The sequence below is a fragment of the Cynocephalus volans genome, chromosome 16 (assembly GCF_027409185.1).
Source record: "Cynocephalus volans isolate mCynVol1 chromosome 16, mCynVol1.pri, whole genome shotgun sequence".
In the NCBI taxonomy this organism is placed as follows: Eukaryota; Metazoa; Chordata; class Mammalia; order Dermoptera; family Cynocephalidae; genus Cynocephalus; species Cynocephalus volans.
In genome coordinates this window covers 44643817-44670083 of record NC_084475.1, presented here as the reverse complement: position 1 = coordinate 44670083, position 26267 = coordinate 44643817, and positions in this window count along the sequence as shown.

The following is a 26267-nucleotide window of genomic DNA, read 5'->3' as shown; positions in this document are numbered from 1 at the left end:
ATGGTAATTGAAAGGTGAGGCCTTGAAGAGGTGATTGGATTGTAGGACCCTGCAGTAGTGAATAGATTAAAAATGGTGGTCAGGGGCGTGGTGCTGAGGGCTTTAAAAGAAGAGGAAGGTCTGTCTGTCTCTCTCTGCTCTCTCTGCTTCCACCATCTTGCAATATGAGACCCCTGAGTCACTGTGGCCACCATCACATGGACTTTGGACTTCCCAACCTCAGAAACTAAAAGCAATAAATTTTATTTTCTTTATAAATCAACCACTTTCAGGTATTTTGTTATAAGGAACAAACAGACTAATACACCCTCCCTTAAATACTCTAACATTCTGTGCCTCATTAGTTAATTTTTAAATTCACCCAACAACCATTTATTGAGCACTTCTTAGGTGTCAGACACTAGAGAACAAGCGTGTAAGATAACTCCAGGGGCTCACAGTCTATGGAGGAAATGAATTTGCAAACAGAAATTGGAGTACCTTGTGCTCAAGAGGGGAAAACAGGACCATGGGACCCCAAGAAGCTCCCACCAGCAGGAGGCAGTATAGCACGGTGATTGACAGCCTGGGCTGGTGTCATATGCCCCAAATTAGAATCTCAGCTGATCTGTCCATGTGTGCCCTTGGGGATTTTGTGGACTCAAGGAACTTTGGTTTCCTTTCCTATAAAGTGGTAATCATAATAGTACCTGCCTCAGAGAGAGTGTGGGTCTCAAATGAGGAAACTTTTAAAACTTTAAATATTTAAAAATATTTACAAGTTGTCATCTCCCTTTAAATACAGAGCTGAGTAAGATAAGGGCAGGAAATCTATCTGACAGCACATAGTAAGCATTCAATCAAAGCGATTTCTTACTGCCTTAAGAGAGAGAGTAAACAGAGATTACTCATCACTGAATAGCTGGAGTTTAGGTTATTTATGAAAAAAGATCAACATGTTTCTTCTTTCTGCAGCCAAAGCAAAAATTTCACAGTTCTGATGCAAACGCAACTGATTAGCGTGATCATAAGAGGCTGAGGAACTGACCCTGAGGGTGGTTGATGATTGACTTTCTAGGGAGGGTGGCCTGCTGGAGTCATGGGCAAAGCTTGTGCAAATCCTGCATCTTACAACCTGTGTGGCCCAGCTGTGGGCTGAACAAAGAGCGGCATATGTGATGTGAGAGCTCTGAATAGAGCCTGAGATTGTATGTTTCTGTGTGGGGGAAAATGCTTTACTCAGTGAATACTCGATTTATTTTCTGGCACCCTTTCCTGCTAAGGAGCATTGGCTAAAACCACGAGCATAGGGCTGAAACCGTATTTCTCCACCTTGTTGGCTCTGTTTCCTGGGCAAGGTGGGCTTATACTTTTCCATTCAGCTCCCAGCTAAAATAGAGTTTCCCTAGGCAAAAATAAAAACACACAAACAAAAAAATCATGATAGCCAGAACAAAACACAAATGTCCTCTGCCCTGCTTCAGTGTATGGAAAAATGAACTTTCTGGAAAAGAGACATTGGATTGATTCTTCAATAGGCTGGCACACCTGTGGTTTTCAGCTAAGGGTACTCTCTAAGCTGTGTCAGTCTGTGTAAATTGTACTGTCCTTTGTGTGTGTGTATGTGCCTATGTGTGTTCATGTGTGTGAGTATGTGTGTGTTCGTGGGGGTGGGGGACTGGTTTAAAGGGGATTGCTATAGCCTAGACAGGGTGGGAACTCATTTTTGTTTGAAATCAAATGCATTCAGAGCTGGATAAAATGAAAAATGAAAAACTTTATTCAGCATTTTCTGAAAGAAGCCACCCAACGTTGCCTTTCTCTGCATCTGGAAGCACAAATGCCACCTAAGTCACACAGGCTATGTCTTTGCACACACGTATGTAATTTTTAATATCCCCATATGATCGGAATGGATTTGTTCCATTCAGTGGGAAGCCACAACATTTATTACATCTCTTTCTCAAATAAACCTCAAAGCAAGCATTTCATCTTTCCTCATGTAATCATCATAAGGTAGAAAATGAAATTTTCCAAACCTAAAAGCATGTTGCTAAGAGCTCCAGGGCATTGCATGTCACTTCTTACTTTGATGTGTTCATGGAAGAAGGTGGGGGATGCCAAAGAGAGAGAGAGAGAGAGAAAGGAAAAGAAAAGAGAAAGAAAGATGCACTGCATCTTCTTTGAGATTTTCAGAAAGCATTTTTTTTTAACTCTTTATGTAGTGACAAGATGGAGCTGATTAAAAGAAGACAAGGAAAGCCTCAGTGCCAGACCACTTCAGAAATGAAGCATTCCAGAAAGGCATGTACAAACTCCTGTCAGAAACAGGAGTGATTTCACGGCCCCTCTTGCATATTAATGAACTACAAGTAACCTCAGTTTAGTGGTGCAGATGCAACACTTCAGGAGTCCTGCCAGAATTCAGCGATAAATGCCAGCTCCAGGAAAAATACATTTCATGATAGAATTAGGAGAGCAGCCATCCGAGATGTCCACAGATACCATCCCTCTTCCCCTGGAGATGTAAGGGGGTTTCTGGGGAGCAGGGTCCTGGTGGCAGGGTGGATGCGGGGTGTCCGGAGTCGTTTATCTGGATCTGGTTTGGGGCACACGCTCAATCTTCAACTCTTCTGACACTGCGCATTTCCTTGAGCAACAAGATCATTCACCTAAAGGTCAAGTTCAGGTGAACTGATGAATTTGGCTGTCTATTGTTCTGGTGTGATTTTTAAAAACTGTTCAAACCTATCATCCTCCTTGCTTTAGAAGCCAGACACTCTTTTTGCCTCTTCTCCTCCACCCCCAACTGCCTGTCAGGCATTTTTCTTAACTTCTTGCAACCTGTGGGTGCGTTTGCAGACAGAAGGCAAGCTCTCAGCAATTCTCTTTTCTTCCAGTGCTCCTCCAGAATCTGCTCCGTTCTCACCCCTTGCTCATTCATTCCCCTTTGCCCCATACACATAGTACAACCGTCACTGTCGTCTGTGCTCACCATCTGTTTCTAAAATTCCTATGATACAGAAATCACATCACAGTTGGAGGTGCAGCCATTTCCACACTGTGAGCTTGCACTTGGCAGGGTTGGGAAGCGACGGCTGTGGCGGCTGCCGTGGGAGGCTGACCAGCTCACACGGTGCGATAGCTAGCCCTCTTGCAGGACCTTCAAAAGCGGTTGCTGACAATATCAGATGTTTTTGTGAGATTGAAAATAGAGTAAAGCCACAGTATTTATTTTCAGCTGAGACCCAAGCTAGATTGCATACAAGGAGAAGGGAACACACAGACAGAGCAATCCTCTGCATTGTCATGGAAGATAATACATACCTAGAATTGTCTTAGTTGCTCTCTCAGTCAACTATTGCCGTGTTCATGCTACATAACCAAACACTCTGAGTATCAGCAGTTTAGCACAACAGTTACTCAATCTTGCTAATAGGTCTGCAGGTAAACTGGGGGTTGGCTGACCTAGGCTGGGCCTGGCTGGGCTTGCCTCTGAGCTGCAGATTAGGTCCAGGTCTGTTTCACGTGTCTCTCATCCTATCAGATGGGGGGGCTACCTGGTTTATGTTCTTATGGTGATGGCAAAGGTGATAAAGAGAGTAAGTCCAACTGTGCTTGTGTCATATCTACTAACATTCCATTGGCCAAAGCAAGTCATGTGACTAAGCTTAAAGTCAAGGGCAGGAAAGGGTAAGTCACATGCTTAAGCCCAGGTTCAATGGAGGCTGGAAGTATACTCTTCCCATGGAGGTAAGGAAGGGGTGAAAATAATTAAATAATAACATAAAATCTACCACACTTGCTATGGTAGACATATGGATGCCTGTCCAGGTACCCATTTCTTCTTTTGATAGTTGCCTTGATTTTTATTCTAGTACCCACAATTACTTAGCAGTTATGCCTTTTGGGGAAACCAATGCTCTACCCAGTTCTAGAAATTGTGCAAGTAGACCAGGCTTATGTTACCAGCATAGTTCTATACCCTGGCCACAATTACCGGTTCAAGGATAAACATGTGATCCAACTTGGGCCAATGAGAATGGAGGAGACATTAAAAACTCCTGGAAAGTAAGCTTTCTTCCTATGCTGTGAGAACTACTGGAAGAGGTGCTCCAAGTAGTATGGCATACAGCTGCGTGTTTTGTAACTGCTGAGGTGTGTGGCTGTGAGGGTGAGGCTGACACACACAGGAGGACATATGTGAAAAAACTGGAAAAACCAATCCATTCCCTGATCAATCCCAACTTGAAGCCAACCCTATTTCTGGGGGTTTTAGTTAAGTCAGCTAATAAATTACCTTTATAGTTTACTGGGTTTAAATTACTGGCAATTAACACTATTTATTGGATTCACTCTGTGTGACTTTGGGATATTGGGAGTTGTGGGGGGCAATGTGATGCGAGATTTAATTCCCTTGTACCTCAGATTCCCAAGATTCCTAATCTACAATATGGAAATAATGGTTGTTGTATTATTATACTTTTCTTATACTTTTTCAATAGCCTCTTCCCTTTGTCTCCTTTCTTTTCTTCTCCCCAGCCTCTGCCTATTATTTCCACCCTCTCTCATCTTTGGAAAGGACTTCTGAGGTCTTGGCCTTTTCAACCTCAGGGTCTCTTCACGTAATAGTTGATGTGCATTCTCCAAAATCAGAGTTCCTGCAGTGAAACATGTCTGAACACACATCCTGGTTCTATGACTTTGAACATGCCAAGCTCTCTAGACCTTGCTTTTCCTTTCTGTAGAATTGGTCTAATTTACTTACCTTTGGGTCCATTGTGGAGGAAATAATGCATCAGGTGCCTGAGACTGCATAGACAATCAATAAACTAGGGCTTCTTTTCCCTTCTAGCTTCATTAAATAATGTCATAGTTGTAAAATGCCCAGCCTAGAGCAGGCGCCAAACATTTAGCATACATCATTCACGTCTGACTTAAATAGAACAGCTGCTGACAACACCATCATTTCCCTATCTTAGCCTTTTTCCCTATAAACAAGTCTTTACCTAATTGTTTGAGTAGCTGAAACATCTCTTGTCCAAACATGGACAGAGAACATAGGGGTGAACTGTTTGGTTCACGGCTACTGAAAGAATTCTGGGAACGCTTCCTGCATGCCCTTAGGCAGATGGTCGGCCCACATATATTTAACAACACAAATTAATGTAAAATATATTCATGTATGTATTAATTAATGCTAATGTATTCATGAGAGACTCAGATAATGGGCAGTCCATTCTGACACCTCCCTACTAATTCATTCACCCTAAAGAGACTGAATTTTGCTTAATTTTATGCTCAAACAAGTAGATTCACTGTGATTTCAGGGGCTCACTTTCTTCCACACTACCTATGGCCACCTGCCGGCTATCTAAGAATTCCTCTAACTGGTGAAAAAGTCTTCCAGATTGTAATCAGACAAGGGGAGAAATGGTGTCTGCACAAATCCTTGGCTAAAGTAGTATAAAGAATTTGAATGAATTTCTGTCTCAGAGAAATCAGATAAAAAATAGGTATAGGAGTAAAGTAATAGTTCTTGAAGAGGATGCTGAAGAAGGGGAGGTCGCTTGGGGTGGGTGGGAGGAGGCCCAGAAAGGGAAGTGGGGGTGAGAAGCAGGCAAGCATAAAAATCTAGAAAGTTGCCCACAATCTGAGCGTTGTATCTTGAAACAGGATCTGTGTTCCGAAGAATTTTTTTGTGTGTCTGGAGTGACATGATACAATTTAAGCAAGTTTGAATTTAAGGTTGTTTTTGCTGTGGCTGTTTTTTCAAACTAAATTGCCTTCAATAGAGGAGCATTTTCCCAGGGGAATTATTTATGTAATGGTGGAGCTTGAATGCAGAGTTTAGAGACTAATAAGGTATCTGCCTTCAAGGAATTCATAATGAAATATGGATAACTATGGAATGAGATAAGACAAATATCAAATGGAAAGGTATATAACGTCCTGCTCTTTGCTGGCCCTCCCCTAGCCTCTAACACATGCAGGCTGGTGGCCTCACCTCTGCTGGATGTGTGGTTCTATTGGGATAGGGTGGTTAGAATTTCTGTTACTCAGAGGTAACAATTAAGTAGAAAGCTCTCCCTGAACCTGGAGGAGTTGGTGCTCTAGGTTCTTTCTCCTTGTTGTATGTTTCTGTTCAAACTGTAAGGTTTGCAGTTTGCAGTGTCTGGTTAAAAAAAAAAAAAAAAGCATGACTTATGTTTGAAAAACTAATAATACAGCGGGTAAAGGACACAGGCCAGATCTGGAGTAGATACCAAGGGAATGGTCAATGAGAAAAGCAGGATAAGCCCTCACGGTCGCCTGCACTAGGCAGTTTCCAAAGCCCCTTCAGAGGCACCATCATCACAAACATCTGTGGAGTGAGCAGTAGAGAGAGACCAGGTTACACTCAGATGTACTTCTTCTTCTGTATGTGAGGGAGCTTGGAGAGAACGGCTGCTGTGGTAACATCTTCCAAGATGGCGCCCCGCATTCCCTGACTCCTGGTGTTTATGGCCTTGGGTAATTTCTCCCCTTGATTGAAGAGTGAATTTAGTGATTCCTAATGGTTAGAATGTTGCAGAAGTGATGGGATGTTTCTTCTGAAATTATGTTATTAAAAGACCGTGGCCTCTGTTTTAAGGGCCTCTTCCTCTCGGATGCTCTAACTTGGGGAGAAGGAAGCTTCCCATTTGGCAAAAAACTAGTATCGCCAGCCAACAGCCAGAGAGGGTCTGAGGCTGGCCCACAGCCCCGTGAGAGAGCTTGGAAGCACATCTCCCCCCAGCCGAGCCTCGAGATGACTGCAGCCCTGCCTGCTGTCCTGATTACAGCCTCTTGTGAGACCCTGAGCCAGGGCCACTCAGCTGAGCCACTTCTGGATTCGCGACCCACAGAAACCGTGAGGTAATAAATGTGGTTTTCAGCTGCTGAATTTTGGGGTAATTTGTTATGCAGGAATAAAGAATTAAAACAGATGATCTTTTGTCTTTTTAAGTTATGTTTTATTTTCTGCTTGTAAAACTAAAATGTGTTTATTGTTACAACAACAAAAAAAAACCACCTAAAAGTTGTGACTAAGGGGCTACCAATATCCTCCACAAAATGGATGGAATGAGCTATTTAAAATATGAATCAGATCATGTCACTCCCCTATTCAAAATCATCCAATGATGTCCCATTATGTTTGGAATATAATCCAAAGTTCCTCCTGTGGCCTTCAAGGCCAATGTGACCCCCGCTGTCCCTATGGCTGCAATGTATCTGCTCTTTTCCCTCACTGAGCTCTGCAAATGTGGCCCTTTGCTCCTTATCCAGCCTGTTCCACCTGCTCTTGCCTCAGGGTCATGTACTTGTTGTTTTCTGTGTTGAACTGCTTTTCTCCCAGATGACTCAACACATTCATCTCTGAAATATGGCCTCATCAGGTCTCTATTCAAATGTTACTCCATAGAGATGCCCTTCCCTGAATATCCCATCTAAAATAGCCCCCTTCACCCTATCCCTATGCTTTAGGCATATCATGTTAATACTATTACTTTTTTTCCAATTAACTGTCCCTCTCCCTGCAGAGTGCTGGTTCTATAAATGCAGGGATTTTGTTTCATTCACTACTATATCCCCAGCTCAACAAATATTTGTTGAATGAATGCTGTGACTATTCATTGTATTTCCTTTTAATCCTTATTTTCTCTTTCTTTCTCTTTTATTCCCTCTACACGGTTTTTCTGAGTTTTAGATATTTTAGCTTTACAAGCAGAAAATAAAACATAATTTAAAAAGACAAAACTACATAGTTTTCAGATTTTTAAAATTCTTAAAACACAATTCCTGTGCAATATATTTTATCATACAGATGTGTGATCTGAGCAATGGGACATAAAAATCCCAGCTAACCTTTCTGTGGTTCAGTTTCCTCGTCTTGGATATGGAGAGGTCTTGAAGATCACTGAATGAAATGAAGCAGGTAACTCACTTTGCACGGTAGTACATAGTGAGGAATCAATAAACATCAAAGAAGCCAGACTCCCATACTAGAAGTTTCAGGGAGTATTGTAAAGGTTGAGAGTAGTTATTTTGAGTTTCCTTGAAGGGATTAGTTAAAAAAAAAACCCCAAACCAAACTCTCTCTCTCTCTCTCTCTCCCCCCCGTCTCTCTCTCTCTCTCTCTCTCTCACACACACACACACACACACACACACAGAATGAAGTTCTTCTGTGTCCATTCATCTCTTTATATCTTCCACTGCCCCCTTTTTTGTCCACATATTCTCCTCACTAACAGGCTATTTTCCATTTTTCCAGGCATACATGCCCTTTTTCAATGGAAATCAAGCTATTTCTTCCACTCTTTAGATGCAACCTTCCCTCCCCTCAACTTAATAATTCATCTTGGTGACACATATTTGAGGATGGGGGAGGACAAGAAAGTCAAGAAGGAGTCTTGACCAGAATTTCCTGAGATAGAGGCAGGTTTATTGGGGTAGGAAATAGAAAAAACAATGAACTCTCATATAATGGTGTTTTTTATTTTCTACCATGAATTCCTTACAATGTATTTAACTGTTCCTAATTATCTGACAGTTTCAAAGCTTTTGCTATTCTAAATATCACGGTAATGAACATCTTTGCATGTTAGTTTCTCACAGTTCTGATTATTTCTCTAGGATGTTTGTTATTAGGGTTTATAAAGGAACAGGAAGCACCTCACGTGGGGTAACTGAAAAGTGCGGTAGCATCAAGGGAGACCAATGAGCCAAAGGGGCAAAGAGAGGAAGCAGTGATTGGAACCAAGAGAGATAATCACTGCTAAAGCTGTGGCAGGAGCTACAGCTGCAGGACATGGCCTCCCAACAAGCGGCTGTGGCCTGTACCAGAGGGATTCAGCCACTTGTAACATGTAGTGTCATGTGGGGCACCAGGGAACTATATAACTCCCACCTGTCCCTTCTCCAGTCCTCTGATCCTGCTGGTGCTTTCCAGTGGCCCAGTCCAACCAGAAGTCAGAGGGAGCTGATGACACAGGGAGGAAGAAGGGTAGAGAATGGATTTGGAAGGCCTAATGGAAAATGACCACCAGGGAAGGCCTTACAGAGTGGAATTTCTAGGTCAAATGGCATGATTAGGTCTGAAATGTTTAATATGCAGTCCTCCCTTAGTATCCATGGGGATTTGTTCTAGGGCTTTGTGTAGACATTAAAATTCACAGATGCTCAAGTCCTTGATATAAAATGGTGTACTGTTTGCATATAACCTATGCACATCCTCCTATATACTTTAAATCATTTCTAGATTACTTATAATACCTAATACAATGTAAGTACTATGTAAATAATTGTTATACTGGTTATTATACGGTATTGTTAGGGAATAATGACAAGGAAAAAAGGTACATGTTCAGTAGATACAAATTTTTTTTTAAACATTTTCAATCTGAGGTCAGTTGACTCCATGGATGCAGAACCCCCAGATATGGAGGGCCAAGTTTGTATTGCCTTAGATTTTATTCTCTAAAATAAAAAATAAAGTCCTAATATCTGCAGTAGAAACTGCTATATGTTCACCAAAATCTATTTCCTCTACCCCCTGGCACACAAAATAGACTACATTTTCTAGACTCCCTTGCAGTTAGATGTAGTCATGTAACTGAGCTGTAGCCAGTGGGTTGTGGGTGGAAATGATATATGCCTGTTCTAGGTCTAGACCATAAAAACTTCCTGTATTATTAGTCTGTTTCTGTTGCTTATAACGGAATACCTGAAACTGGATAATGCATAAAGAAATTAAATTTATTTCTCACAGTTTCAGTGGCTGGGATGTCCAAAGTCCAGGGAACACATATGGTCAGGGCCTTTTCCTGGTAAGGACTCAACAGCACTGCAAGGTATCACATGGTGAAATGGCTGCACAAGAGAACTAACTTGCTCACTTGCTCTCCTTATATCGGCATCAGAACCACACCTGTGACCATCCATTACACTGTCAATGGATTAATCCATGCATGTAGGTATAGTCCTCACAATCTAATCACCTCCTAAAGGCCCCACCTTTCAATTACCATACTAGGATTTCTCACCCTCTTAACATTGTTACAGTGGGTATTAAGTTTTTAATCATGAAACTTTGGGGACACATTTAACCCACAGCACTTCCTATGGGTAATCCCCCATGCTCCTTTTCCTTTCTGTTCAAGTTGAATAAAAAAAAACCCATGATGGCTTTGGCACTCATGTGTTAACAATGGTAGAACCACAAGTTTACAAATACTTAGGTCCTACTATTTAGAGGAGGGCCACCAGGGACACATGCATTTGACCATGACATTAGTGAGCTTAAGCCACTGTAGTAGATACTTCTAGTACCACATGCCACATTCTCACATCCTTACGGCCACCTTTAATTTCATCTGCAGCTGAGGTGAAGCATTCTATAGTAACTCGGACAGATTTTGTGTTGACCTTATCTCACCTCAAATATAAACTGAGCATCCTTCTGCTTTTTGCCTAGAAGTCTTCTCTGCTCCTGCAGGAATATGCCTGCTCACAAGCAAATACTCATGGACAAGCAAGAGAATTAACATCCCCAGGGTCAACCCTCAACCAGTGGGGACAAAAGTGAGTGAATAAATGTTCCAATCTTTACCTTTTAGGTAGACAATTCTAGAAAGCATTCGGTATGCTTCTTAGGAATCCCTGCAGAATTGAACTCACAGCAGTGACTTTGAAAACACATTCTATATTGTGTCTTTCTTCTTCCTTGTCTCTCTCCCCTTATTCCTTCATTCTTGCCTCCTGGGATCACTCCCAAATGAACTGCTGGCACTCAGGTCCTTGACAGCCTCTGCTCCTAGGGGAACCCAAAGTAAGACAGCCATTGATATTTAGGATTTATGTATTACAACTCCTGGAGTTATCTTAAGAAATAAGTAAGTGATATTATTAAATGGGATGCTGAGTCATAATAAAATGTAAAATGTGGGACATTGATGTAGAAATCAGGGAGTGGCAATGAGGAAAGTAATATTGGAGGCTGAAAAAAGCCCACATATTATACAGTAACAAAACACTTGGTAAAACTGTTGTGACCTGGAAGACAGACAATGTGTTACTGGGACTGTAACTCCAAGGAAATTGTTGGCAAAAATCAGAGTAATAAAGAATGTTAGCTTTTATTTTCTACTTTTAGAAAATTATTGAAAATAAAGAGATAAATATGGATGAATGGATAAACAAAATGCAGTAATACATACAGTGGAGTATTATTCAAACTTTAAAAGGAAGGCAATTCTAACACATGCTACAACACAGATGAAGTTGGAAGACATTATGCTAAGTGAAATAAGACAGACTCAAAAAGACAAATATGGTAGGATTCTACTTTATGAGACACTTAAAGTAGTCAAATTTACTGAGACAGAAAGTTAGAATGTTAGTTGCCAAGGGCTGGAAGGAGCGGGGAATGAGGAGCTATTGTTTGTGAGTACAGAGTTTCTGTTTGGGTTGTTGGGAGAGTTCTGTGGATAGATGGTGGTGACAGTCGCACAGCAATGTAAATGCACTTAAGGCCACTGAACTATACATTTAAAAATAAATAAAATGGTAAATTTTATATTATCAAGATTTTACTGCAATAATAATAAAAAAGAGAGGTAACCTAAGGATGGAATTGACCAGTCTGCAAGCAGGATAAAAAGGATTAGAGTCTAAAAATTTTGGGCACCACAATTTTGGAAAAGCTGTTTGCCTCAGCTCCAAATAGTAGGAGATAAGCATGGAGTGGCTTTGTGCAACAAAGGCCCAATAAGACTCAGCCTGTGGCAAACATCAGGTGTAGGCCGTGGCCATCCCCCCGACCCCCATAATCCTGGATAGCATCAAGAGAGTCACTATTGATGTAAAAGAGGCATGGGGGTGTGTGGACACAACAAAGAAATCATTTAGTCTGAAAAGCATGTTTAGGAAAGAACTTTGGGTGTGATTACTGGTACATGAACCTGAACAGAAGCAAATATTTCAGAAGTTGACTATGTCTTTCAAGGCACAGCAATTGCCAAAAAAACCACACGTCTGAACTGAAAAATCCTCTATTTGAGGTTTCAGACAACAGTCAGCCCCCCAAATTTGTACCATCTTTAAATGTGCTATGAGAACTTTATAAGCTCCCAAGGAGGGTTTTCTCCATAATAGTGACTTCAAAAGTGATCTTGCAGGATAACGGTAATGATAATAAGGAATTTCTCTGAGGGCAGAACCAGAGGCCAGGATAGCATCAAAGGGCAAGAGAGTTGCTCCCAGAGAGCACAGCTTGTACCAGGAACTATAGTTACTTCCTTGGTCTAACCAAGGACCAATCCTACCTTCCAGGGAATGGCAGCCCAGCAGGGTTGCATTATTGCCAGACATTGGTGTGTGCCCCCATTTACCCACTGTCTATGTGGGTGTGTTTATTGCTGCTGTCTCTCACTGCCCACTGAGTAGATGTGTTGGGATGAAAGTCAGGAGAATATAATTTGTCTTTTTAATTCAAAGTCTGCTGGACCACAAGGAGCCACATCTGGACAGATGGCTTGGACTGCATATTCTGGAGATGCAGGGCTTTGAGATGGGTGTCATGGTTGGTTTGGACTTTGAATTCTCTCTCCAGGTTGTGACTTGGAAAGGGCAAGTGTGTTCTATGTGTGGGAATGAGAAGAAAATAGCTGTTTAGTGACCAGAAGAGCCTACTGTGGCTGAGACCTTCCATGTGTCCACCAACACTTATTTTTCTTTACACTGGACACACAACTAGACCACATTTCCCAGATTTCCTTGCAGCTAAGTGTGGTTGAGTGGCTGAGATTTGGCCAATGGAGATGTGGGCAAAAGTGATGTATGTGACTTTCAGGCATGACCTGTGCATTCCTCCCAGGTGGACATCTCTTCTCCTTCTGAAATGCAGGGATGAGCACAACTCCCAGAGAAAATTTTGAAATTTTGAAAATCTTGAAGTCTTTGGAGATTGCAAAGCCATGAAATGGAGAGGGTATGGGTCCCTGAATCACACCTGAAGGAAAGGTACCCAATCAGGAACAACCTCAGAGGACTGTGATATGAGCAAGCAACTTTTGTTGTGACAGGTCACTGATTTTTTTTTCCTGTACCAGGAACTATAATTACTTCCACTGATATAATATTATAAAAATGCATATCTGATTATAGAGAATTGGATAAATTCAGAAAGTAAAAGGAAGAAAAAAATCCTTGGAGGTAACCACTTTTAATATTTAGTGTGTTTTCTCACTGCCGTTTTTTTCTATGCATTTATTTTTGCACAAGAACATTTAAAGGTCTTAGATAGAAGATATTATGAAGACAGTCTTGGTGACAGAAAATATTTCCCAATCAAAATTTCTAATGCTCAGGTCATCCAAGATGTGTTTTAAAACTATAGACTCAATAGTTGATTAAAATTATTAGCAATAAAAATGAACTTAAAATTGTTTTTTTTTTCTTTTTAATCTGGTTCATATCACAGATCTTATCAAGCAAGGGCTTCTCTGTTATTTTTATATTTCACCCTCAGTGTGTGATACAGTCTGGCAAATAAAAACACTTAATAACTATCTGTTGAATAAATTGATACACAAGTGAATGGGTGAATAAATGAATGAAAAAATGCAATTCTGCTTTAGTGCAACAGGGAAAAAAAAGTTGTTGATTAATCATCTGAGTAATGTCTAAATCATGTAAATAGCTTAGCCATTTTTGAAGGGCTGCACCAATTATTTTAAGCATACATCAGACATACTAAGATATGCTTTCTGAAGGGTAGAAGGAAAAAATATGGCTTATGAAAGTATTTCCTGTTCCTGGGAAGAGAGCAGAAACAGAAATAAAGAATGGTTAAATAAGGAGAACATCTAAATACAGGGCCAAACCTTTGCCCCACATCCACCTGACAATATTCTTGAGTTTATAGGCTAAACAGGAAGCTATGACCTTCCATCCCTTTTATAACTTGAATTCTCCATTCTAGAATTCCTGATATGAATTCATTTCTCTGTTAATGTACATACTCAGATGATTTTTGTTTTAAAAAAGGAAGGGCCTTGTAAGTCTGAGGGCATTTCCTCTTCAAAGACAGACAATTGGAGAAAAAATTCTGAGGATACCACTTTTTCAAAACTATGGATCTACTCCCCTGAATTCTTGAATACCATGTTTCAGAGAAATGTGGTCAGCCTGATATCTTTCTTCTTTGATCATTCCTGTTTTTAATTTTCCTTATGCTTAAAGGGCTCTTTTTTCGTTATATTTGAAATTCAAAAATTTTGCCAGAGTTTGTCTAAGTGGGGGTTTGCTGGTTCTCATAAAGTGTGACGTGGTGAGCTCTTTCAGTTTGCACATCGGTGTCTTTCTCAATTCAGGTAGGTTCTTTCGATTATCTTAATCACAGATTCCTTGTGTGTGACTGCTTCACTCCAGTGGCCTCCTAAATCCAGAGGTGACATCTTAGTTATATTTATCTCTTTAGCACTTGGCACATAGACATGCAATGATGAGTTATTGAAGTAAATGAAGACTGGAGTTGTCTAGAAAAATCCCTAGCAAAGGAGTTATCCATCTATTGAAAGAATGATGTTTTACTGCATCTGACTTCCACTTTATTTCTTAGATCTACATGAGCCACAATTGTGTGTTTCTTTTAACTAGTGAAACCCTGTGCAGGTGATTCACTTTAGCCAATGTAACATTAGTAAGTGTGATACCAGAGGAAATTTGAAGAGCACATATGCACTGGGGCTTGCTCTCTTTATATGCCTTGGGAACCCTGAGACTGCTGTGTTTACAGGGTAAGCTAGACTACCAGCTGATGCAACACCACATGGAGCAGTGACGAGCCACTTCAGCTTAGACACCACCTCTGCCCCTTCAGACTAACTGCTCTACCAACTGCCAGACATGCAGGTAAGACCATCTGAGACCATCCAGGTCCAAATAAGCTCAACCAGTCCAGAAGCACTTCCCATTGACCCATAAAATTGTGAGACATATTTGTTGCTTAGGGCCACTGAGTTTTGGGGTGATTAGCGATATGGCAAAAGCTAATTAACGCAGGAAGCCATTGAATTATTCTAACTTAGGAGGTTGACAGTAACTAACAGTTTAGAAAGATAATTTGGCTGCTCTGTGGAAATATATTCTGGAGAGGTGGGACCAAGGGTTGAAATAGAGGGCAGTTAGGAAGCTAGTGCAATAATCCAGTTAAGACGTGTAGTGGCTCTGTTCCAGAATGATGGCAGGTCTCTCTAGGGCAAGAAAGATGAATACATTTAAAATTGTATTGGTCTGTTTCTGTTGCTTATAACAAAATACCTGAAACTGGGAGACTTACAAAGAAAATAAAATTTATTGCTTACAGTTCCTGAGGCTGGTAAGTCCAAAGTCCATCTGGTGGTGGTGACAGTGACCCAGGGGTCTCACACTGCAAGACGTTGGAAGCAGAGAGAGCAGAGAGAGCAAGACAGACTTTTTTCTTTTAAAGCCCTCAGAACCAAGCCCCTGACCACCGTTTTTAATCCATTCACTAGTGCATGGTCCTACAATTCAATCACCTCTTCAAGGCTCCACCTTTCAATCACCATAATAGGATTTCCCACTCTCTTAACAGTCACAGTGGGGACCGAGTTTCTAATACATAAAACCTGTGGTACATAATGCAGCTAAGTTCTTTGCTATGGTGTAGCGAGGGTGATCTTTTGTCCAATTCCCAATAAGTTCCTCATTTCTATCTGAGACCCCATCATCTGCATGGCCTTTACTATCCACATTTCTATCAGCATTCTGGTCACAAGCATTTATCTCTAAAGTGTTCCAAACTTTCCCTCATCTTTTTGCCTTCTTCTGAGTCCTCCAAACTCCTCCAGCATTTGCCCATTACCCAGTTCCAAAGCCGCCTCCACATTTTCAGGTATCTGTATATGAACACCCCACTTCTCAGTACTAATTTCCTGTATTAGTCCGTTTTTGTGTTGCTGTAACAGAATACCTGAGACTGGGTAATTTATAAAGAGCAGAGGTTTATTTTGTTCATGATTCTGAGACAAATGCATCTGGCACGGGCCTCAGGCTGCTTCTATTCATGGCAGAAAGCGGCAGGTAGCCGGCGGGTACAAGCGGATCACATGGTGAGAGGAAGCAAGAGAGAGAGAGAGAGAGAGAGAGAGAGAGAGAGAGAGAAGGTGCCAGGGTCTTTTAAACAACCAACTCTCCCAGGAACAAATAGAGCAAGGACTCACTCACTAACCCCCCTCCCCACAGGGAGACATTAATCCAGTCATGAGGGATCCACCCCCATGACTCAAATTGCCACATTGGGGATCAGATTTCCACATGAGTTCTGGGAGGACAATACATCCAAACTATATCAAAGATTTAGTCTGAAAAAGAATTATTTTTGAGGGATTTTTTTTTTTTTTTTCAGAGAGGAAAAAATTTAACAACCCTGGAATAAGAACCAACAACCCTGGCATGAGACTAGTAACAGTCTTCTCAAGATGTATGTGGGTTTCTAGAAGACAACAGAGCAATGCCTTCTAATTGTGAGTGAAAATGATTTTGAACCTAGACTTCTGTACTTAGGCGAACTATCAATAATTAAATGTGAGGACAGAATACAACCATTTTCCAACATGCAAAGTCTCAGAATATTTACCTCCCAGTCATACTTTCTGAGGAATTAGTTGAGGAATTAAAAGGTTTTAAGCAAACCAAAAAAAAAAAAAAAAAGAAAGAAAGAAATATGTAAACCATAAAAAAATGGTGAAAGTAGTCCAAGAGTCTCTTCCAGATATTTTCTGTTGCTGCTCAGCCCTGCACTGACCTTCTGTCGTCTCACTGCTGGGGCTGGGAGCCCGAGTACCACCTTTCTGAGACTCTATCACCAGCTGGATTCTGGTTTGTTTCATCCAATGAGAGGATTTTGAATAAAATTAGGAGGTAGGCAGGAGGTAGAAGACCTTCTGATTTTTGCATTGTCTTCAGTAGCTTTAGGACAACTGTACCAGCCACGCTGGCAGGACTTCCAACTGCAGGAATCAGTGTTCCTGCAGCATCAAGGGATTGGAAGCTTATGAGCTTCTTGGCGGGAGAGGGGAATGTGAGCTTGAGTTCCTGCAAGAATGGTGGTGGCTTGCTGCAGTAATTGTCCCTGAGTAATCCCACCTACCACTTTTTTGCTCCTTGAGTCCTTTCAACACTTTTGTAATGAATTACCTGGATTGAATCCCTCCCTGCCTTAATTACCTAGAGTGGTTCCTGTTTTCTTGACTGGGCTCTGAGTGAAATGTAGTCCAACGAAATGAAATCACAAGCTTAGAGATATTTCAATAGGTCTGGAAAGCAACTGACTTATTTTATGTGTGAAGTCAATGAGCTCCAAGAATGTCTTCAAGAAGAATGAAATGATTTCTAAGGATGAGAAAGTCTGAGAAATATAATGAAGAAATCATACAATTATTCTCTAAAAAGAAAATATGATTCCTAGCTCCTAGGCAAACCAAAAATCTATATAGGAAGGTAATGGTCAAAAATGAAGTAAACTAAAATGTGGTGTGATTTTGAGACCCTGAGGCAGAATAAGAGATTCCATTTGATCTAGATCCTAGGATCAGTCTTTGTATGATGCAGTGGTCATCTCTTCCAATGTCCATAGAAAGCAAATGTAGGCCTAGAACATATTTGGCTCTATGTGAGCAAATATAAGCAACATAGCTGGTTCATTTCATCTCTAAAAACCAATCCATCAAAAACTTGAAAGACCTATATGTAATTATGATTTTAGAACATAATGCAAATGTAAGGAGCGGAGGAAAGGAATTGGGGTTTCAAAGGGCAGAGAAGAATTGGGCAGGGATATTCACATCTCACATGTAGAAAGTCAAGGAAAACTGTAAAATACTGATAAAATAAGACATAAGATGTTCTAGTATGTTATGGAATGCTACAAAGTACTATTAGAAGTAGTAATAGTAAAATACTATAAAATTTTGGAGTAGAAAAAATGGTAGTTGCAGTGAACAAAATTCTTGTCTTTTTTAGTGAGGAGTCAATAAATTATTTCTGAAGTCAAGGACTAAAGGCAGTTATGAGAAAATTATTTTTAGAGTTAAGTATTTAAAGAAATGATCTAGGTAGCAGAATTAGGGGTGTGCAAGGGTGGAATGGTGGAACTATTGTTTTTTACTTACAACCCTTCTATACTATTTTAATGTTCAAATATTACTTTGATAAAATAATTCTTTAAAAGAATATGCTGCATCAGGAAAGGAGGGTAGCCCGATAATGTTCCTATTTATAAATCTCATAACCTAGCTTGTCTTCATCGTAGGATGAAGGTGTTGCATTAGATCATTTGAGGTGCCCCAGTTGTAAAACATAGAGTATCTTTGAAGAATAGAATACATTCCTCCTAGAAAGAGACTTTTGAAAGTACCTTTGCATTCCTGCACTTATTTTTTCCTCCCTGAGGATTACACTTAAAGTCAGCCATTCAGAATACTGAGTTTTAATCATGGGCAGGCAAGAAGATTATACTGTTAATGCAGCAGATATTTGTGATAGACCTCTGAGAATACGAGGCTCCACAGTCGTCAATTTGTTAAATTAGAAATAATCCAAGTAAGTATCATAGTGATTCATACCACGTAATTGGAGATAGGCAAAGCCCAGGTACATACTCGCACTTTAAAACGAGCAAGTCCACATGACGACATGGCCATATTAAAGCAAAACAAAGTATCTTGGGTGGAGTTTTCTTTCTTGAAATTCAGGGTGACAGAAGGAAACATTTTTTCCCCCTAAAATGCCTGAGTAGGAAACATTCGTAAGGTTTGACTGTGTATTTTGTTAAAAAGTGATGCATGTATAGAATACTAAAAAGGGTTGATGTTCACAATCCAATCACTTATCATTTTTTCAGGTTCGTTAGACATAACATTTCCCACAAAATTAAAATCCGTACTCTATTATTTTTTTCATGCCATCTTAGAGATTATACTGGTAGAGGCTTGCCAAGTTATCTGGAGTCATTTGGCTCATTGGCAAAGCAGCTTTGTCCGTTCATTGAATCCTGCACACCAGGACCTCTTCCCTTTTCTTCCATCTGCCACATTTACTTTGAATATGGTGGGTGGTAACCATCCCTTCCAAAATGAAAGCCACCCCCTTCAATCTGTAGGTCGTCATTATGTCCCATTTCACAATATTATGCTTTTGCCATCACGGGTCCTTGTACAATATAACTTCGAGCAGCAGAAAAATCTATAAGAGAATTTCCTATCAACTTAGGTGCGGTCAGCTTGGAAAGGCATCCACTGACCAGATGGCCCATTGAATACTTGCTTGAATTATCTCAGAAAACTCCAAAACTCAATCATCTTAGTCATTTTTGACTTAAAATATGGTAGATGGTTGTACCTATTATCTGATCCTTATAAGAGTAACTGCTTTGTTTCTGCACGGGACTCTTTGCTATAGCCTTGTTTGCGTTTCATGCTGAGAAATTATTTCTTTCCATGCTGGGAAAATTGCTTTTTCTCTAAGCACACGTTATCTTCTCTCTATATGTGCATATATGTTTGTATGTCTATACATGTGATGTTGCTCTGCAAATTCAGGGCCACATTTTCTCATTCAATTTCATTGTTCTTCAGGGTCATGCATGTCTCACGCAAGGCCTCCTTTTCAATACCTTCTTTTATTTTCTAAGTGCTGGGAAGAAAATGAATTCGTAAGGTATGTCTCTACTCAAAGATTAGCTGATTCCTGGACTTGGCTTAATATTTCATTTTCCCACATAGAACAAGATAAGTTAGTAAATGGTAGGTATTTCTTTGCCGAAAAAGCAAAGACATCATATCTGCTGTTTGGGGTTGGCGTGTTTCTTATAACAAGATTGCTATAGAAAATGTTGCTATTAGGTTTGCAGGTGAGCCTTGAAGGGGCAGCTCAGGGAGCAGATACTTAACTCCATAGGTTCTGTCAGTGTAGCACCTGTGCTCCAGACCCAGTTGAGGCTTCTTGGTCCATCCTAACCTCCCACATTCACCATATGTCTCAGTTTTCTTTCCCTTTCACAGCACCTCTGCTATTGTTTCACATTCTTACCCAGCTTCCATCAGCACCAATAAATTCTTCCTGATTCGTGCTGATGCAGTAAGTTGAAGTCTCTGCATCCTCAGTGGTGACCAGCATAAAAAGCAACATCTGAGTATGAAAACCCTGCAGACATCTTCAGCTAGAGGTGAGACTCCCTCAGTCTATGGCAAGCACAAGGTGACAAGATTTGCAGTTCCTAAATGGGACAAATTAGTCATCACCTTCTCTACCCACAAATTTTGCAGTGGGAGTGAAAACAGTACTTTGGCAGGAAGGAATGGCTGTGGTATTCATTAGGGGAGGCCTAGTCCAATCAGATGTTCAACCACTTCAGGACTCATTTGCAAACTTCCTGGGGGTTTGAGGAATCATGTTGCAGAAAGGGCCAAAGCCAAGTACTCTCATTAGGAAGCATTTTCCTTCCTTTTCTCCTGGCATCATAGAATGATAGCACTGGAAAGGATTTTAGATCTCATTTAGTTTTGTGCTGTCCTTTGACAAAGGAGTGGAGTAAGGTGAGGAGCTGGGCCAGAGGTTATGTCCCCTGTAGTTGCTGTGCTGGAACTCAAGCTCAGCCATTACAACTCCTTGACTACAGTCCTATCTCTATGCCACCTTGCCTCTTTTACTGTTTTCTTCCATCCCTCAGCACATGGAGCAGTAAATAACACTTTTTCAAATGTTTAGCCATCCTTCTCTATTTTTGGCAATTCACAGTGGAATAGGTGGCTTCAGCAAAAGCAATTCAAGCTGCTATCTTTTGTACTTCCATAGAAGTTTTCCGATTTTGCCACTTTACGTTGAAATGCAAAAATGGCATCTGTTTTCAGGGGTTCCTTGATGGACATCTTTCTTTTCTGAGGGGATTAGAAGAAAACAGGTTGATTGTTTCACTGAAGGCAAGAGGATGGAATAGATACTCATTCAAGTTCTAGCCTAATCATAACATTTGCAAATGTGTCATTCTGACATGAGAGTATGCCTTTAGTAAAGGCAGGAATGATAGCATCTTGCAAGACTTGGGTGCGAAATACAAGAGCTCCAGGACCTATCTCTATGAGCTTGGTTCCCCTAGTCCATATCTACTGAAGACAGAGTTGAAAGACAGCTGACGAGGATTGGATGTAGCCACATGAGGTTACCTAACGTAGTGCTCTTACCGTGTTGACTTTGCCATAGTGCAGGACCAGTCTTCTGTCTCACAGGCCTATAAACTGGGTTTTCATCCACTGAAAGTAGGTGCATTTTTAGGGATAGACTTACCCTAACCAATCTAGCAGATATTGATATATAAAACCAGAAAATTAAAATCCTTTTTTATTAACTTATATTTGGAAATACCCATCTTGTGAACTGAACTATTTATGTCAGCACATCTTCTCCCTGTTTGAAGATCTCCATAGGCGGCCATCATACCAAGAAGTTGGCTCTTGAGCATCAAATCAGAAAAAGAGAAAGTAGACAATTTTAACCTTAAGTGGCATCAGGCTATATTAGCTTGATGTCTTCATACAGGAATATGCCAATGAAATACTAATATTAAAGGTCCACTGGACAAGACTTCTCTCTCATGGTCAAATCTGGTGGACAATTCAACACTTGTCATTGTGAGTCTTTTTGTCTATGTTTTCATTCTAGACCATCTTCTCTCCTGATTGACATCATTCCTAAGGATTTGTTAATATCTTTATTTTCCCAACAGTTTAGTCTTACTGGCTTGGAATCATTCTCTCTTTAAGGTGCCTTTGGCTCTCATTTATTAGTGAGGACTTTATACTCTATCTGATACAATTTCATTACTTCCAAATTTTTGAGGCACAACATTATTGCCAGCTCCATCTCCAGTGCAGTTACCAATGACAATGTCCACGTGTAGAAATTTGTTTTTTGTAATATGGTGAATGGTTGCAGTTTAGCAAACTGTTGTTTCGTTAGAAACAATATCCCAAAGCAGTGATCCAAACCTTAATGCCTGCGTTATCAGCACTATTAATGATTTCCATCACTTTTGCTGTGGCAATTTAGTAGCATAAAGTTATCTCCAGCACTTTGGGGACTGAATTAAGAGAAGACAGAATGCAGCTCTGTGGAGGACACTCAATGGGAACTTAATTAGAAAAACATACAGCTGTGGTCTGTGCAGACAGAACAGGATGACACTTTTTCCTTCCATTGATAAAGCTAAGTGCTCCATATTTGTTCCTTTAGTGGTTAGATCATTTCTTACCAAGCACCATTGCTTGGTTGTCTTTTTCAGCAGATTGTCTTCCAAGAATACACTCTCTAGAATAGTGTAAGCTTGTTTGTGAGGTGAAGGATGTTTGGGAAAAAAAAGAGAGAGAAGAACAGAAAAGAAAACACAAGAACAGCACAGAGTCAGACCTCATACACCGCGTTTAACCATCACCAACACTTAGCATTTTCTCCAAATACCTGGGTTTGAACATAGTAGAAACAGCTTTTTCCCAAGGCTCTGGTCCAGGAATATCAGTATTGCTTCATGACAGGAAAGAGTGATGAAGGTGATATATAACTTTTGTTTGTGGGAGATGCTTTTGGCTAAGTGGGAGGCAAACTGAGATAAAACTAAATGTAGTACTTGAAGGTTAAGTTGGAAATAAGACGATTGACGTTGTAAAGCTGGGAATTGGGTGAGGTTTGTATTTACCATTCTTAGCCTCAGCTACCATTTAAAAAATTTGTGCACATATCAGTTCTTTCCATGAGATTAGTCCCTGCCACACTAATGGAACCACAGGACAAATCACTTTTCTTCCTTGAGCATTAGTAAAACCATCCGTAAGTGGTTGAGATGTGTGACTATAATTAGTGATTAAATATTCAAATCTTTCCTCCTCCGTGAGTAGAGTTCTAAAATACTGTTCTCAGACCCCTTTACTCTGACTTCAACAGGAAATCTAGTCCATCTCTGTGTTGATCAGTAATGCTTTTGGCCACAAGTAACAGAAATTCTAACAGTAACTTAAACACATACATGTTTATTTTTCTTGCATAATTTGAATGCTGGGGGTGGGCAGCTGCTGGCTTTAGTTCAGTGGCTCACTTATGTCAGGACTGCTGTGTCTGCAGTTTCCTTACCTGTTCACTTTGGTGGTGGTGAGTTGGCCACACCACAGCTACAGGCAGCAAGTCCTCTTTCAAGACTGCAATAAAAGGGGTGAGGGAAGGAGAATGTGGCAGCAGCAGTGTATGCTCCTTTTTAGAAGAACAAAACCTTTCTCTCAACATCCCTAGCAGACTCACACTTAGGTCTGATTGGTCAGAACTGTGTCACCTGGCCAATCCTAGGTTCACAGGAAAGGCAGAGCAGGAAAACTCTGCCATAATATCGTTATTGACGTCCAAAATGCAGTTGCATAGAATGCAGGACTGCATTGCTTTGAAGTTCACAAAAAAGTATTTTTCAGTCAATCTGTACTGTTATGTGACATTTACTGTATTCAGCTGACCTTCCACTGAACCGTGGAAATCTCAGTCACTCACTTCCTAGCTACACAGTCCTCCTCTTGAAGAAGAAAAGAATCTAAATCCACAGATGGGAGCTGGGTTGAGCATGAGAGCCAGTCCCCAGTTGTGATTGTGTCATTGTGGGGTGCCTTGTCATTACCACAGGATTTGACTCTATAGAGTTTAGCTTTACAGTGGAGGCTGTGGGCAAGCTGAGGCAGGAGGGAAGAGATACTAGGTTATCTTATTCACAGCATCTGCTGCAATTCTCTCTGAAGCCCCCTGCCCGCTTTCAGGAATTCCTGTTGCTTTTTATGTTTTGTTGGGTTTATTATATTTATTTTATTTTATTGATTATACATATTTATGGGGTACAAAGCAGACTGTCACCACTTGAGTCCAAGATGTGATGGCCAGGTCAATACTATCAGCATGCCCATTACCACAAATTGCCATTAGTCCCTGTGTCCCCCACCCTATTAATCCCCAACCTTCCTCCCCCTCTTGCCTCCCCCATCCTACTCCACAATCCTAGGTATGCTGTTTTCCTCTGCAAGTCCAACTGTGGTCTTTCTTTCCTTCTTTCCTTCTTTCTTAGTTCCCACTTGTGAGTGAGGACATGCGGTACTTTTCCCTCTGTGCCTCGCTTATTTCACGGAACATAATTTTCTCCAAGCTCACCCGTGTTGCTGCAAATGGCAGAATTTCATTCTTTTTTATGGCAAAGTAGTATCCCATGATGTATATATACCACAGTTTCCTTATGCAATCATCCATCGATGGACATTTAGGTTGGTTCCATGTCTTGGCTATTGTAAACAGAGCAGCGATGAACACAGAAGTGCAGGTATCCCTTCGATATGATGATTTCTATTCCTCTGGGTATATACCCAGAAGTGGGGTTGCTGTATCGTATGGAAGATCTATCTGTAGTTGTTTGAGAAACCTCCGTACTGTTTTCCATAGTGCTTGTACCAATTTACAGTCCAATCAACAGTGCAGGAGTGTTCCCTTCTCTCCACATCCTGTCTTGCTGGGTTTAAATAAGAAACCCGACCACAGAAGTATAGAACCAAATGTTTTAAGGCTGAAGGTGCCACAACTGCCATCAGCAATGGATTGCTTTGGGATAGGATTCAATGGTTTTAGGCCATGGGACAGCTTTTGCATTCTCTACTACTTTTTGAGACCACCCAGTGAGTAAATTGCAGTATCATTACCCCATGGAATTTTAATCAGCAGTGAGAATGAAAAACCTGTAGCCACACACCACACATGGATGAACCTTTGTAAACACTTTTGAACCAAAAATTCAAGTCAGAAGATAACATATACTGGGATGCCCTTTGGCCCTTTTTATAGAATTCAAAACCAAATACACTTAAATAACATATTGTGCATGTGTGTGTACGTGAGTATCAGGACATGTTAATTCTAAAGGGAAGGCAGGAGGTTGGAATAGGAAGAGCATGTTGGGAAATATGTAGTTTACTAGGACTCATAGAAAAAGCACCGCAGTTCTGGAAGCTAGACGTGCAAAATCAAGGCTGGTTCCTTGAGGGCTATAAAGGAAGGATCTCTTCCAGGCTTCTCTCTTTGTCTTACAGACAGCTGTCTTCTCCCTGTATCTCTTTACATCTTCTTGCCTCTATGCATTTCTGTCTCTATATTCAAATTTCCCCTTTTTATAAGGACACCAGGTCATATTGAATTAGAGCGCACCCTAATGACTTCATCTTAACTAATTATATCTGTAATAATCTTATTTCCAAATAAGGCCACATTCTGAGGTAATTGGGGTTAGGACTTCAACATGTAAATTTTAGAAGAACATAATTCAACCCATAACACTTTAATTAGTTTATCATTCCTGGTTGGGGTAGAGGATTATGGATATGTATTATATTGACTGGATCATGAACTTCAGACTCTAAGAGTCAGTGTCTTGCTATCTCTTCTCTCTGTCCTCTGCCCTAAGTCTCAGGCAGAGGAGTCTCATGTAGTTGGCCCCCAGCAGTGCTTGTTTGGATAAACCTGTGGATTGTCTCCACAGGAGATGATTTTACTCCCCAGGGTCAGACTCATTCAGAGGACTGCCCAGGGTTCTCACACACTCTGCTGATTCACTCCTCATGCATTTTCCCAAAGTAAGAGCCTGACGCTGGGGCACTGTATATTCCCTGCACATTACACTGTACAGGTGACATCCCGTGCTGCCAGCTCAAGATACAGAGATCCAGTTCCCACACTTCTTCCTGCCATCCTGGTCCCAGGGCTGCCCTCCTGGAAACCGCTTTTCTGGACCCTCATTGTCTTTCCTACTTTGGGTCTCTTGCCAGACTCACTTGGTCTATCGAGACAGATTACCTTCTGTCAGGGGGACAGGGGCTAGAATTTAGATAGCTCTTTCCAGGAAGGTCCTTGTAATCTCTAGGCAATATGAGTATCACCCTCCCCAGAGATCTCCACAAAAAGGACTATTGGACAGGGAGTCTTGGAGGACATACAAAAGTAAGAGTTCCTCTTATGCATTTTCTGCAGGCTATGGGTGCCTGCTTGCCTTCCATTTATGGAATAGAGTGTGCCTCTCAGCAAACTTTTGTTTTAAAATCTTTCTTAAAGTGACAGTCTGTCTCTAGCCCTATTCAGAGAAGCAGTTGGTATAATTGCTTTTTTTTAAAGTTTTACCTCATC